This window comes from Oncorhynchus mykiss, chromosome 27, assembly GCF_013265735.2.
Source record: "Oncorhynchus mykiss isolate Arlee chromosome 27, USDA_OmykA_1.1, whole genome shotgun sequence".
In the NCBI taxonomy this organism is placed as follows: domain Eukaryota; kingdom Metazoa; phylum Chordata; class Actinopteri; order Salmoniformes; family Salmonidae; genus Oncorhynchus; species Oncorhynchus mykiss.
In genome coordinates, this window is record NC_048591.1 from 22667388 (window position 1) to 22683130 (window position 15743).

Here is a 15743-nt window from a genome sequence, read left to right on the forward strand (position 1 = left end):
ACCCCCTCCTCGACCATACGGTGACTCCAGTCATTCAACCTCTATGCCGTATTCCACTGGCTTTACGCAAGGAAGTCACTAAGGATCTACAGAAGCAACTGGAGGATGGATTCATCGAGCCGGTGGACCATGGGTGTCCGACTTGGTCATCACTAAATTGAGGATTGTTGAGTCTGGAGAGCTGCGAGTCTGCTTGGGTCTGAGAGCGGCCAACAAGGCCGTCATACTTGATTGGTAACCACTTCCGACCATGGAGGGACAGACCACTCACTTCAACAGGTCGACGGTCTTCACAAAGCTGGAACTTCGCAAGGGCTACCTCCAAGTTCCCGTACCCCCCGAAGTAGGAACCTGACAGCCTTCGTCACTTATATCAGGGTGTTCCGCTACACAAGGATGCCTTTTGGTCTCAGTTCGGCCCGGTGCTGTTTCCAGAAGATAATATCCACCATCCTTGCTGGGGTCGCTGGAGTGGCTGTCTGACGAACGTCTGCAAGCAGCCTTCACAGCGCTCAGTCAACACAACCTCACAATGTTCTGTTCTCCGTCCTAGAGATCGACTTTGCAGGGTTCCGCGTGTCAGCCCGAGGGCTCTCGCCACTGCAGTCAAATGTGGAAACCATCCATCATGTCCCAGAACCTACAATTCCTCTCTGCGTCAGATGTTGAAGAAGGATGTGTACTGGGCCTGGACACCCGACTGTGGACACTGCTGACCACTTCACCTGTCTTGGCCCACGTTAACCTCACCAGCCCAACTGGTCACCTGTGATGTGTCAGCTACAGCAGTGGGAGCCGTCCTCTCTCAGCTTTAGGATGATGTTGAGAAGCCAGTGGCTTTCGTGTCTCACGCATTGAGCCCTACCGAACAGAAGTACTCTGTTGGAGAGAGGGAGGCGCTAGCATGCATCTGGGCCTGCGAGTGGTGGCACATTTACCTCTACGGACGTTCTTAAACCCTGCGCACCGACCACCAGGCCCTCAAAGCCTTGATGTCTACCTTCGGGTCGGGTCCCAAGTTCCTCTGCATGTACCACTGGTCAGATCGCCTCCAGCAGTATAATTTTAAGTTGCAGTTTACGCCGGGCAGGGGCAATGTGGTGGCTGACCTCCTTTTGCGCTAAGTTCCCACAGCCTCCACCTATGCCTGGGTTGACTCAGAGGAGGACATCATCCATCTCCTACACTCACCTCTCCAAGACACAGTGTCGATCAAGGAGCTGACCCAAGAATCAGCCAACGACCCCATCTTCACGACCTTGCGGGAATACGTAGCCAATGTCTGGCTGGCACAGCTCCCGTCGGAACTCCAACCATATGCCAGGTTTTAACATGAGCTGTCATGTTGGTATGACACATGCCTGGCTCGTGGAAACTGCACCATCATACCAAGCAGCCAAAGAGGATGATTGTTGGCCATGACTCATGAGGGCCACCTTGGCATTGTGCTGTCGGGACCTGGTGTGGTGGCTGGTCATCGATCATGATATCGAAGGGCTAGTACATGACTGTGCTCCATGTCTTGTCAGTGGAAAGACAGGCCCACCACTGCAGTCACTAGCCTGGCCCTCCAGTCCATGGGAACATATCTATGAACATTTGCGGTGAACTCTACAATGTGCCACATCACCAACGCTTCTTAGTGGTTGCGTACAATCAAACCTGAAAAATGGACTGAGAGCTCACCTAGCTCAGGATCGCTCCTTCACTGAGTTCTTGTCGCAAACTCTGCTACACTTCAGAGCTGCTCACCACTCCACCAACGGAGTCTCTCCTGCCAAGCTGATGTTAGGACGTGAACTAGAGCTGCCCCTACACAGACTCTCTCTCTTTATTGGCAACCCGACAGCCTTGAAATTCAAAGCAGCAGTGCAAGGCCAACAGCGTAAAAGTCAGGAGTGCTACAACAAAAGAAAAAGAGCAGAGCTTCCTGGAATCCAAGTGAGGGATTGAGTCAAGGTGCAACGACCTCATCACGCAGACAAGTTCTGCACCTTCTTGTCAACACCGTGTCAAGTTCAATGTCAGCTCAACTGACTGACGGCTCTCGCTGGCATGCCAGGCGACTGAGGAAGGTGCCACCTCCTGCATGTTCCCACTCTGCCATTGATGCCACCTTGAGTGGTTCACTACCGGTGGCACACGTTTTCTTGGCCCCAACTGAAGTACAAGTGCCAGTTGCTGTCACTGCAGCACCCGTTCTGCGGGCTGTATTGGTGCGCTCTCATCCTGCTCACTTTCAAGACTTTATCACTTCCTTTCATGCCTAGTTTAAAAGGGGGGGGGGGAGTTGTGTTGTGCTGTGTTCATCTCTGATTGTCTAGTATAGCATCCATGATTCGTATCATCGATTGGACGGTCTATTTTGTTAATATGTTTTTTATTGGAAATTACAAGGTGATTTGGTGGTTTTATTTCTGTTGTATTTTTTAGATGCTACTCGTTGAGATAAACATCAGCTTCAACTGAGAACAAGTTTGTTTTTTGTTTTTTTAAACAAAAAACAGCAGTTTTTTAGGTACAGCACCCCGTTCACGAAAATGGTTCCCTCCTACAGACAATGAGTCACGTGGCTGTGGCTTGCTATATAACGCAGGCAGACGGGCATTGAGGCATTCAGTTACTGTTCGATCGAACATTACAATGGGCAAAACGAGTGACCTAAGCGACTTTGAGCGTGGTATGATCGTTGGTGCCAGACTCGCAGGTTCCAGTACCTCAGAAACGGCCAGCTTCCTGGGCTTTTCACGCACGACAGTGTCCAGGGTTTGCAGAGAATGGTGCAACAAACAAAAAACATCCTGTCAGTGGCAGTCTTGGGGGCAAAAACAGCTTGTTGATGAGAGAGGTTGAAGGAGAATGGCAAGAATTGTGCGCGCTAACAGGTGGGCCACAAACAGGCAAATAACTGCGCAGTACAACAGTGGTTTGCAGAATGGCATGTCGGAATGTGCAACTCGTCGGTCTTTGTCATGAGGGGGCTTTCGCAGCAGATGACCAAACTGGGTTCAACTTCTATCAGCTAAAAACAAGAAGAAGCGCCTCGTGGGCACACGATCACCAACACTAGACAATGGAGGAGTGGAAAAACATTGCCTGTCAGGATTTGGCGTAAGCAGCATGAGTCCATGGCCCCATCCTGCCTGGTGCAAGGGTACATGCTGGTGGCGGGGGTGAAATGGTTTCTGGAATGTTTTCCTTGCACACATTAGGTCCCTTGATACCAATTGAGCAAAGTTTGAATGCCACATCTTGTAGAATCCACGCCCCAAAGAATTCAGGATGTTGTGGAGGCAAAGGGGGGTACGACCCTGTACTAGATGGGTGTACCTAATAAACTAATAAACTTCCTCACTATCCAAATCACATAGGGATAACAACTATTACAATCTGAGGAAATATTCATGCCAAGTCATATACAGTACGAGAATGAAACAGCTTGTTTTTTGCTTTCCATCAAGCGCAGAGTCGCAGGTGCAAACACATTATATTGTAGCCCCACAGAGTAGATTAGAACCCCCAAAGCTCTCACATCCAAATCTGTTCTGGATACTTAACATAACCCATTTCATTCTGATGAAGCGACTGTTTTTCCATCACTGTTTGAGGGAATCTCTGAAGGCTTGATAAAGAGTAAAATAATTTCTATAGCTGCACCCCTGTATAACACAATCACAAAAAACAATGAGCATATTCAAAGAGTCCCACGTTAACATTTCATAAAGGCCCACTATAACCTCCTGGAGGTGACTTGTTCCATCTCACACTCCTCCAAATCCATTATAGATAACTGGCTTGACTGTGGCTCTGTTACATATGTTTACTGTTGAAGTGCACCTGGAGGACTTAGACTGAGGAGCGCTACTGAGATGCTGCATCCTTTCTGACTAGGATGGATCAGATATGTTTGGTGGAGTGCATAGCATCAGGAGGGATGATACTACTGGATGAATTCTTATAAAGAGGAGGCTCACTTGTAGTCTACGTTGCCTATAAAAACCAGGATAATACGGTGTACTGTAGAGTGCCTCAGCTGCATCGACAGAACATATACAGAATACAGTACAATGGAAGTAAGACGTTAAGCTCTGTATAAAGGGTTGAAAACGGGGGCAATCAGATCTATGATAGAAAAGTAGGCGATTGCTTTTTTCCGTCTTTTAAACCGACACCTCTGTTTCAATAACATCTTAGGGAATATTGTGGTGGGTTGAAGTGAAATGGCCTTTGAAATGACTGTCAAGTACATGAAAGCTACCACCCAATTAAACTCAGAACACCGCAGCATCCTCAAAGTTACAGTTTTTCACTGTAAGATTTAAGCGGTGATTTCAATTTTACTCAGACAAATTAGACCACTTGGGCACTTAAGGGACTCATTCTAGTTTCCAATGCGTCTTGTCCTGTATTATTAATTCTCAAATGGTAGGGAGTTAGCACTGAGGGTGCTGGGGATCTGTTTTTTTTGGGGGGGGGGGCACTTGCATTCTATATGAGCCACATAAACTATGATGCGCCAATAATTACAGTAATGCTGAATTTTCATGTGACGTCTACTACTATCTCATATTTCTGTCACACGTTGTGTAGCTAGCTATGTCAAGTGGGAAGCTAGAGGAGTTTAACTGAGATTGATTAAATTGTGAGCTGGGAAAAACATAAACAATACTAGTTTGGATTGCAAACTTGAAGACAAAGGTAATACGGCTGCTGAAGAATGTTCCAGATCCTGTTCCGGTGTTGTGAGCAAGTGTGTGGGAGGAGAATAAGTAGATAGGGGGGAAATCAGATTGTCGCTAGCTCTACTTTCTACTTTAATATTAGCTGGCTTTATTCCTGCTTGGTGTATTGCTAATTATCAGATCAGAGTGAGCAGACTCTGTTCTACCTCTGTGTTCCTTCTTCTTTTTGTCTTGGAAAGACACAAAACCCATGTGCTTTTACAAAAATGCAATAAATATAGAAGTGGACGACTCAAAATTACACAATCCATGAATATTGCAGAGCAGTGAGATGTTTTTTTTTGCCTTTTCATGTGGACAGGAAATGAGAAGCTGTTGTTTTTTTCCCCAGCAGCATCACCCAGCTTGTCTTAGGTTGGTTGGTGTTGTGCATATGATTTAGTATTGAGCAGTAGCACAGGCTGTCAGTGTGACAGTTCTGACAAAGCACAGGAGCAGCTCTGACATTGTTTACACACAGAGACTCGAAGAGCAGAGCAGGGAGAAATATCTGTCTTCATCAGCAAGGAGGATTAGTTGATACTCTTGGCCCTTGTTTACAGAAATTGTCACATTCATTTGGCAACGCTGGGGCTATGCTGGAGGCTCTGTGTTAGAATACAGTGTTCAGTAAAGGAGTACTACTGTATGAAGGATAACTGACTGTGGAGGGGGACATCTTTAAATAGCACGTCCTTCTGTAGAAACAGTGAAAGTCATTTATTTCCCACTCAACCAGTCTGGTCGTCTGTGAGCTGCTTGGGACTCAACATTCTGTTTCATTCATCCCAGGATTACCCAGGGACACCATCCACCATCCCCCAGGATTACCCAGGGACACCATCCACCATCCCCAGGGACACCATCCACCATCCCCCAGGATTACCCAGAGACACCATCCACCATCCCCCAGGATTACCCATGGACACCATCCACCATCCCCCAGGATTACCCAGGGACACCATCCACCATCCCCAGGGACACCATCCACCATCCCCCAGGATTACCCAGGGACACCATCCACCATCCCCCAGGATTACCCAGTGACACCATCCACCATCCCCAGGGACACCATCCACCGTCCCCCAGGATTACCCAGGGACACCATCCACCATCCCCAGGGACACCATCCACCAACCCCCAGGATTACCCAGGGACACCATCCACCATCCCCAGGGACACCATCCACCACCCCCCAGGATTACCCAAGGACACCATCCACCACCCTCCAGGATTACCCAGGGACACCATCCACCATCCCTAGGGACACCATCCACCATCCCCCAGGATTACCCAGGGACACCATCCACCATCCCCAGGGACACCATCCACCATCCCCAGGGACACCATCCACCATCCCCAGGGACACCATCCACCATCCCCAGGGACACCATCCACCATCCCCAGGGACCATCGACTAACCCCCAGAATTACCCAGGGATGGTGTCAACTGGAGTTGTTTTCAATTATTCTATTAATTGAACAGAATTACAACTAGCAACTCTTCATCAGCAAGGAGGATTAGTTGATACTCTTGGCCCTTGTTTACAGAAATTGTCACATTCATTTGGCAACGCTGGGGCTATGCTGGAGGCTCTGTGTTAGAATACAGTGTTCAGTAAAGGAGTACTACTGTATGAAGGATAACTGACTGTGGAGGGGGACATCTTTAAATAGCACGTCCTTCTGTAGAAACAGTGAAAGTCATTTATTTCCCACTCAACCAGTCTGGTCGTCTGTGAGCTGCTTGGGACTCAACATTCTGTTTCATTCATCCCAGGATTACCCAGGGACACCATCCACCATCCCCCAGGATTACCCAGGGACACCATCCACCATCCCCAGGGACACCATCCACCATCCCCCAGGATTACCCAGAGACACCATCCACTATCCCCCAGGATTACCCATGGACACCATCCACCATCCCCCAGGATTACCCAGGGACACCATCCACCATCCCCAGGGACACCATCCACCATCCCCCAGGATTACCCAGGGACACCATCCACCATCCCCCAGGATTACCCAGTGACACCATCCACCATCCCCAGGGACACCATCCACCGTCCCCCAGGATTACCCAGGGACACCATCCACCATCCCCAGGGACACCATCCACCAACCCCCAGGATTACCCAGGGACACCATCCACCATCCCCAGGGACACCATCCACCACCCCCCAGGATTACCCAAGGACACCATCCACCACCCTCCAGGATTACCCAGGGACACCATCCACCATCCCTAGGGACACCATCCACCATCCCCCAGGATTACCCAGGGACACCATCCACCATCCCCAGGGACACCATCCACCATCCCCAGGGACACCATCCACCATCCCCAGGGACACCATCCACCATCCCCAGGGACACCATCCACCATCCCCAGGGACCATCGACTAACCCCCAGAATTACCCAGGGATGGTGTCAACTGGAGTTGTTTTCAATTATTCTATTAATTGAACAGAATTACAACTAGTCCCTGCTCAAAGGATTGTACGTAACAGGATATGTCTGACACTATTTTAATGCTAATACTTGTCACACTAAGCCCTGGTAATCTCTATATATGAATTTGTGAATGCGGGGCAATGTCTTTTTGCCACTAAAGACTGATAGCACAATAGCTTTTTATGAAGAAAACCATAATTTAAATAATAATAGGAAATCCATTCCTATGTCAGTGTGTAAAATAAATCCCATGTTATTGGGTACATTTACACCATAGTCTGTAGTGTAAGAACAAAAACAAGATGGAGTTGAAAGTATAGGCTGCTATACATTAGGCACTGCAAAATATTGCACTTGATTCAATTATTTGAAAAAGATGAACGCATGTTAAATTATGTTGCGTGTATTGGCCCTCTGTAACAAATACATTTTCCTGGAAATAGAAGCACCCAGGGGCCATATGATTATAAGGAGTCACTGAACCGCAAAATCACTTAAATATCATGGAGCAGAGCTGCATCCTCAGGTTAAAGCTCAATGGGCCGAGCAAAGGAGTCGTAACCGTACAGGAACTGTCCCGACTTATTATATCAGAGTTGAATATGAAAGTGTGATTTAATTACTGTGATCAGAAAGCATGCTGATGCAACCGACCACACATTCAGACAACAGTCCAGATTATAAAGCCTCAGAGGACATCACAGAAGACTGTTCTTTATGACCAAAAGTTCCCTCCTTCTGGCTGATCTCGTCTGATTCTTCTCATTGATCCATGCATTCATCCATCGGGCCATGAAAATGAGAATTGTACAATAAATCTTATTTCCTACCACTCTTCCTCCTGACCTGTTTTGCATTCATTCACTTCTGCTGAGTTGGTGGAATGTGACAGGAGTATTAATATCAAACCAGGGGGTCTTACATTTCCTTGTGAGAGGACAGAATAGGGAACAATATACATCCATTCTGATCAATTAAATAGCTTTATTAGTTAGTGTTCGTGTGGTGGTTGTGGTGGTGCAGTGGCATTTACTGGGAACAACTAAGTAGCCAACCGTTTGGTACTAATGCAGAAGCATAACAGTCATATTTGGAGCATGCGTTCTCTGACATCTGTGCATGTAATCACAAGCACAAGTTTAACAATCCCCTGTAATGTATTTCCACTAATGATCAAAAACCAATTAAGGGCCGCGATTTTGTTAGAAATGTCAAGATACCCCAGATGCATTTTTGGCCTATTGATCTGACAAGAGCATCTCCCTGCAAATCACACTATGCCAGGTATCATCACTGTGGTACGGATAGAACTAACCACAGTTTGTGTTTAACATTCAAAGACCGGCCTGTGGAAAGATTACACACACAATCTGTATAGAATTACCAAAGCATCTTCTGGGAATTAGGTAAATGTAAAATATAATCCTCTCAAGCAATTTGTTCTTACATGAAAATGTAACTTGGTTTATATACGTAAGGACAGAGTGTTGTAGAATTTGAAACTTACCCAGGGGATAACCATACTGTAAACTGGGAGAAAGAGTCATTTTATAGACATACTCAATCGCATGCCAAGTTCTGAGGCCAAAACAGTACTCCCCAGAGACATCTAGAGAACAGTCTTTAATATTTTCAAAAACTATGAGGCCCTTTTCTTTTAACTTATATGCTAAATTGATTATTTCCCATATCTCACAGAATAAACTGGTGAATATAATTTATAAATTGCACATAAATTAGTTGATATTATGTTAATTTATTGTAACGATTCATTAGATGATTTAAACAGATGCTTTGGATTGTTACCATGCTGGGGTGTTTGTGTTTGAAGTAAGCTATGACCTACTGGCAGAGGTTTACAAGATTTTGGCTGAAATATCGCTGATGCCTGCTTGAATCATTCTCTAGAGTCTTCCAAGGGCACCAGTGCCAGAAAAATGTTAAACATACTCCTCAAGTTAAGAGGAGAAGACAGTATTCTCTGTATGTGCCAAATCTGACACACGCATACACACAAGTATAGCAAAATACGGATTTATACTCAATCTAACCATAACTAAGAATCCAAATTGTCCTTGGGATGCCATTTGTAAAATCCCTTCATGTAGAGACCTCTACAGGGCTCTTAACCCTGCCCCCTGGCCCTGCACCAGATTGATGGCTATTGATTGGCTAGCAATTTAGCCCTTAGCTTTAACTTGACCTTTAATGCCAAAGGTTGGTCAAAGATAATAAAAAAATCTATTAACCAATCAAACTGCACCTACAAGCAATTTCAGGGGAAAACATATCCTAGTTCCACTTCAAATAAAGATCGGGCTGACAACCACCTTGCCCCTCTGACTTACCTATTGGGACTCATTAGGAACTATAGTGGATTATCAGCACAACATCTACCCAAAATGGCTGCTTGGCCTCAGTAATCATTACTGGTCAGAGGTTGTTTGTCTTCCAGCTTACACCAAGCATTCCGTATGACATAAAACACTTAGCACTTTGTAAGTCATCAGGAAGACATATTTTCTGCTATATAATTATCTTCAAATGAGAGGGACCGCTTTGAAACAGATTTCAGGTATCTAAACAATTTCATTTTGGTGGCATCCTTTTAAAAAGTAGTACTTTAAAGTACACCACTGCATTAATCCAAAGTTCTGACATGTACAGTAAAAAAGCCTGAACAAGTAGTGGATGCCCCTTGGAAAATGGTGTTGTTGTTACATTGTGGTTAAGCTTGACTTTACCTTTGCTATAACTACAATAAATACCAAAAGTATGTGAACACCTGCTTGTCGAACATTTCATTCCAAAATCATGGGCATTAATATGGAGTTTGTCCCCCCTTTGCTGCTATAACAGCCTCCACTCTTCTGACAAGGCTTTCCACTAGATGTTGGAACATTGCTGCAGGGACTTGCTTCCATTCAGCCACAAGAGCATTAGTGAGGTCCGGCACTGATGTTGGGCGATTAGACCTGGCTCGCAGTTGGCGTTCCAATTCATCCAAAAGGTGTTCAATGGGGTTGAGATCAGGGCTCTGTGCAGGCCAGTCAAGTTCTTGCACACCGATCTCGACAAACCATTTCTTTATGGACCTCGCTTTGTGCACGAGGGCATTGTTATACAGAAACAGGAAAGGGGCTTCCCCAAACTGTTACCACGAAGCACAGAATCGTTTAGAATGTCATCAGCCGCAGACCATTATTCCTCATCCACCAAACTTTACAGTTGCCACTATGCATTGGTGCAGGTAGCGTTCTCCTGGCATCCACCAAACCCAGATTCGTCTGTCGGACTGCCAGATGTTGAAGCGTGATTCATCGCTCTAGAGAACGCATTTCCACAGCTCCAGAGTCCAATGGTGGTGAGGTTTACACCACTCCAGCCGACGCTTGGCATTGCGCATGGTGATTTTAGACTTGGTTGCGGCTGCTCAGCCATGGAAAGTAATTTCACGAAGCTCCCGAGCAGTTAATGTGCTAACACTGCTTCCAGAGGCAGTTTGGAACTCGGTAGTGACTGTTGCTACGTGCTTCAGCACTCGGTGGTCCCATTCTGTGACCTTGTGTGGCCTACCACTTCAAGGCTGAACCGTTGTTGCTCCTAGACATTTCCACTTCACAATAACAGCACTTACAGTTGACTGGGTCAGAGATTCGATGAACTGACTTGTTGAAAAAATGCCATCTTATGACGGTGTCATGTAGAAAGTCACTAAGCTCTTCAGTAAGGCCATTCTACTGCCAATGTTTGTCTATAGAGATTGCATGGCTGTGTGCTCGATTTTATACACCTGCTAGCAACGGGTGTGGCTATCCACTCATTTGAAGGGGTGTCCACATACACTATATATACAAAATAATCTGTCACTCTATACCATAATACCCCCACCAGCATCACTGGTCCCTGATCAAATGGCTCATTGTGTCCAGTGCTGAGTCATCCTGACTTTGAGAATGTCCTTTCAGGGTCTTGTGACAGCTGGAGCTGCTGCTTTATTGCTTGTCTTCATTTCAGGCTCCGTCATCACTGCAGTTAGCGAGAGATGAGGAGGAAGACATCTGCTAAAATGTGACAATCTAAACAAGACCTTTTACTAGACCGATTGAAAAACAATGACATTCCGTGATGAATACACAGAATGTGCCTCACTTGGTTATTTAGAAATTGATTTCCCATTTAGTGAGAGACTATGAGGCCAGGGTCCTATTTTTTGGACGGGTTAGTTCAGAGAGGTGGAGAGTATAGGCTCCCTAGAGTGTGTAGGCTATGTACAGTATGTATTTGGTAAAAAATGTCTATAATTGATTTGGGCTTGAAGCCATTTTTTTGTGTCCTTAAATGGGGTCAGCAGGATCTGACAGACTATCACCTGAGGCCTTTTAGTTTTACCTTCATTAGGAAGAGCCAATATCCCAGTAAATGAAAATCCACTGTCTGTTTTCTCTCTGACAGAAACGGAAGCAGGAGCTACTGCGAGGCAGAATAACTATGCCGTTATTGAAAATGTAAATTTCCCAATTGTAGGCATAGATGCCTTTGTTCTTATCAACAGGGTTTGTTTGGATGCAGCATACCAATTATATACAAATAAATTAATCATTATTATACACCATATTTCACATTTACATTATTCACAGTTAGCTTTAAGCCTTTTTAAAGTTTTTAACGTTGGCTTAAAGATTTCCTGATCAGGATAATCGACATCTGGTTACAGACAGTGCTTATCTATCGACCTGAGACAAAGTGTGTCAGTGAAGTGAGGCTTCTTCTGTTAAGCGTGATTGATGGTCAGAATGTAACAGTGTGAGAGAAGAAGAGAGAAGTCACACTATGGCCAGTTGTCGTACCGCAGTCCTCTTAGTAGGAGGGTTGGCAGACGAGGAGAAACAAAGGGGAAAGACTGCCTTTCTAACATCTGGCTGTCTCAGTCAAGGAGAAGAAGCACATTGTCGGATAACTACTTGACAGAATCTGTCTTTTGGCCAAACGTAGCCCAGCATTGAAGGATTATTTATCTTTCTACTTCATAGGAGGGACTTGTGGGTGGAAAGAAGGTGGAAATCTGTAGGATGGAAAAGGGAAAATGAAAAAGGAGCTGCTTTGATACAGTGAAGGACACTAGGAGACTTGGAGATAAAGTCAGACAGGAAGAATTGTCCTTAGCTGACCCTATAGGACTTATCAGTGTGAGCCAGGGGATGGGGTGGCTGAGAGACAGTGATAAAACGGGATATCTGTTGTTAAGCCCATTGTGGAAAAGCCAAGGACATGTTGTTAGAAAACAAAATGACAACTTCATGCACCAGCCAAGGACTGCACTTGTCACACCACTGTAATGTTACAAAGGATAACTAAAGCTGTAGATTCGAAGACGGACTTGAAAATATAGCTGCCAGATGCAGATAATTAGAATAGATAACATGCATGAGGGTATGATTATGAATTATCACCCTCCAAGTGTTTACTGTTCTAATTGCTGTTCTAATTGCTTTCTGAATAATGACAGATAAGGACATTTGAGGGCACCCACAGTCAGTCTTCCATTGTTTCCTTGTAACCTTCTCTCCTACGTGATGCAAAGTCTCGCAGAAAAAGCTTCCATCATAAATACAGTACTTAATTGGATGAATGAATAGCTGGAGGTGACAACCCTGGAACCCCATTCTAAATACAAAAAGATGGTAACCCTGAGTAGAGAATTCTGTTTTCATAAATGAGGGGCTCTGTGCAGACAAATTAGAGCAATATGGTAACCTATGTAGCATTACATGGAACCTCCTCTGCTGCCGGACTTGTAACATGTTACGTAGGTTGTTTAACATTTTGGAGTCAAGAGAGAAAACCGAAGACTTACAACCTTGGCAATACCTCTGAAGTTGTTTTATCAGTAAAAATAGTTTCCTAAGCTAGTCTTTAACACGGGTGTACATTCTCATGGAGTCTGGTGATTTATCATAAGGGGTGATTCGCTACAGTTTATTGGTGTAAAGCCACCAAAGTGAATCACCTCTGTTCTCTTTTAAAAGCTTCATCAGGAAAGAAGAAGAATCAGGGATAATAGATTCCAAGCTCTTGTCAAAATATAATACATTTTTTCACAATGTTCCTCTTTACACTGTATTCTTCTTCAGCTACAATAATGCAGTGAAATATTCATGATGGGATACACAGCCATAGTCATTCTATCTGGAACTCACTTTTTTCCCCTGCTGTTTGTGTTTCTTTCTTCAGTTGTGTCTCATAATCAGATCAGAGTTCACATCTCACCAAAGCTGCCAGGTTTAGAAGGAGTAGATATGTCAATTAAATTATGAATGTCTCACTACTTGTCTTTGGGAGTACTGTGTTCTTGTCTAAGAATATTGAGTGGCCAGATGACCAACCTCAAACAATGTGTTTAATCAGCCAGGGAAAGTTCCCATGGCGCTGAGCATCAACTTAGTTTAGCCTCAATTACACTGTTTCAACCAGAGATGTTATCTTGTGTTTCCAGGCCTCTAGGTGTTTCTCTCTAATGCCAGTGGGCGTCGTCCTACTCCCAGAGCTGTGACTGACTGCCAGAGGGACGGGATGCCTATACCCATGTGATATCTGCCATGGAGACCAGAGCTTGATATCTGGTGAGTAGCCTATGCTGTTTTCAACCCTCCCCACGCCTTGTTTACCGAGCCACTTCAAATTGACTTAAGCAGTTGCAGTCTGTTGTTCCCCTACCCGGGGCAACTTTTCATAGTGCGGAAGCGACCGCTCTCGTTAGGGAGGGAGTGCATCATCACATACCTTCAGAGGCAGGATCATGGAGAAAACTAGTAGTCGGGAACCAGCTGTTCCAGCTACAAAAAAAAACACAACAACAACAAACTGTTCCATCATCAAGACCACCGATGCATGACCAATTATTCAAATGACCTGTTCTGCTACTTTGACAAAGCCCAAAACAGATCAGGGCTTTCTTTTCGCTAATAAACCCAACATAAAGGAGAGATGTAAAGGCAGTTAATCACTGTCTAAATAATATGTAATGTGAGTCTATTAATTAAAGCCGTAGTACACCAGAGGATCCAGTTTAATCATCTCTGCTGTGTCTTCAGAGTGCAACCAGCCAGAGATCAGAGTGTGCTTCAAAGAGCTGTGCAATACGTACCTGTTTCTCCCATAACATCTGTTTTCTGACTGGAGTTGGGACAAGCAGACATGTAGCCTGAAAATATAACTTCACACTAACTATTGCTTAAAGTAAATGATGATCCAGTAGGTCTATGTGATGCCAGTAGTGTTGTCTGAGCTGAGGGCATTGGTTTTGTAAGGGAAGGGAGAGCTAGCTGGTGGCCATTCCCACAGGGGGCTGGTGGGGATGGTGGATTATGCTGTCTACTCTGTGACCCCTTGTGGTCAGAACTCCTGTGGTTCCTGTGGTCAGAGGGGACGCACAATGCTTCTAACAAAGAAATATGATGTCTCCCACTTGTCCTCCCCTGCTCAAAAGGGAATGAGAGGGCAATGCTAATTAGCCAGCTTGTGTTACTGAGATGAGCTTAGCTAGTGCACACACCCCGCCCTGCACACCCACCCATCCCGCCACCCACACACCCCCACCCCTTCTGATAACATGCAATGTCTGCAATAGTCATGCTTTATGGATGCCTCTGCATATTTCCTTGCACCATAAGAATTTCTGATGGGTTGGTGTCATAACAAATAATGCTTCCATGTTTAATTAGGCACTGTCAAGATATGAATATTTTACTGAAATACCCTTCAATCTAATTGTTTTAAAGTCATTTATTGAATGTCTGTAAGAAGCCATTCTGGTCCATTCATATTTGTTTAACATCTTTGATCCAGCTGTTCTTTTGTCTGCAGTTTAATAGTTGTCAGGGATGATGCAGGTGATACCAACATGCATAACAAGTAGAGGACCTCTCCCAGTTCATCTCTATTCACATGAATCTGAGCCTACAAAGTGCTCTGTGAACAGGTAGTAAATTTGAGTGTTTACTCAAGAATCGGAGCAAAGCAGGACTAAGACGGAGGCTAAGTTGAGGTATCACCCCTCAAACACTCCCAATTCAAATGAAGAAGAAAGGATAAGACTCAGCGACATTACATTACCCAGCGCTCTCCTCCTTTTCCTCCTCCCATCTCATGTGTGGTCAGATCTCTCCCCTCAAAGTAATCTGAACCTTTCCCTCTCTGGTTCCTGGAATACCAAGTATGGGAGGCTGAGCAAGGCAGAGTAATAAGCTGTAGAGGGGAAGCTCAAGGCGTACTCAAGGCAGAGTAATAAGCTGTAGAGGGGAGGCTCAAGGCGTACTCAAGGCAGAGTAATAAGCTGTAGAGGGGAGGCTCAAGGCGTACTCAAGGCAGAGTAATAAGCTGTAGAGGGGAGGCTCAAGGCGTACTCAAGGCAGAGTAATAAGCTGTAGAGGGGAGGCGTACTCAAGGGGGTTCAGTTCTGCCATGATGCCAAGACACTCTCTGAATAACAAATTGCACCATCATCCCTTTACAGTGCACTTCTTTTGACCAGGGCCCTAGTCAAAGGTATGCACTAAATAGGG

At 45.2% G+C, this 15743-nt stretch overlaps 1 protein-coding gene across 3 annotated transcripts in view; it reads left to right on the top strand.

Annotated features, from left to right (window-relative positions):
- Positions 1-15743, top strand: part of LOC110507787 (leucine-rich repeat and fibronectin type III domain-containing protein 1-like) — a 125575-nt gene that overhangs the window by 80528 nt on the left and 29304 nt on the right. For all 3 annotated transcript variants that reach the window (XM_021588023.2, XM_021588021.2, XM_021588022.2), the window contains exon 3: positions 13676-13802. The gene's annotated coding sequence lies outside the window, so the exon portion shown is untranslated. The remainder of the gene's footprint in view (positions 1-13675; positions 13803-15743) is intronic.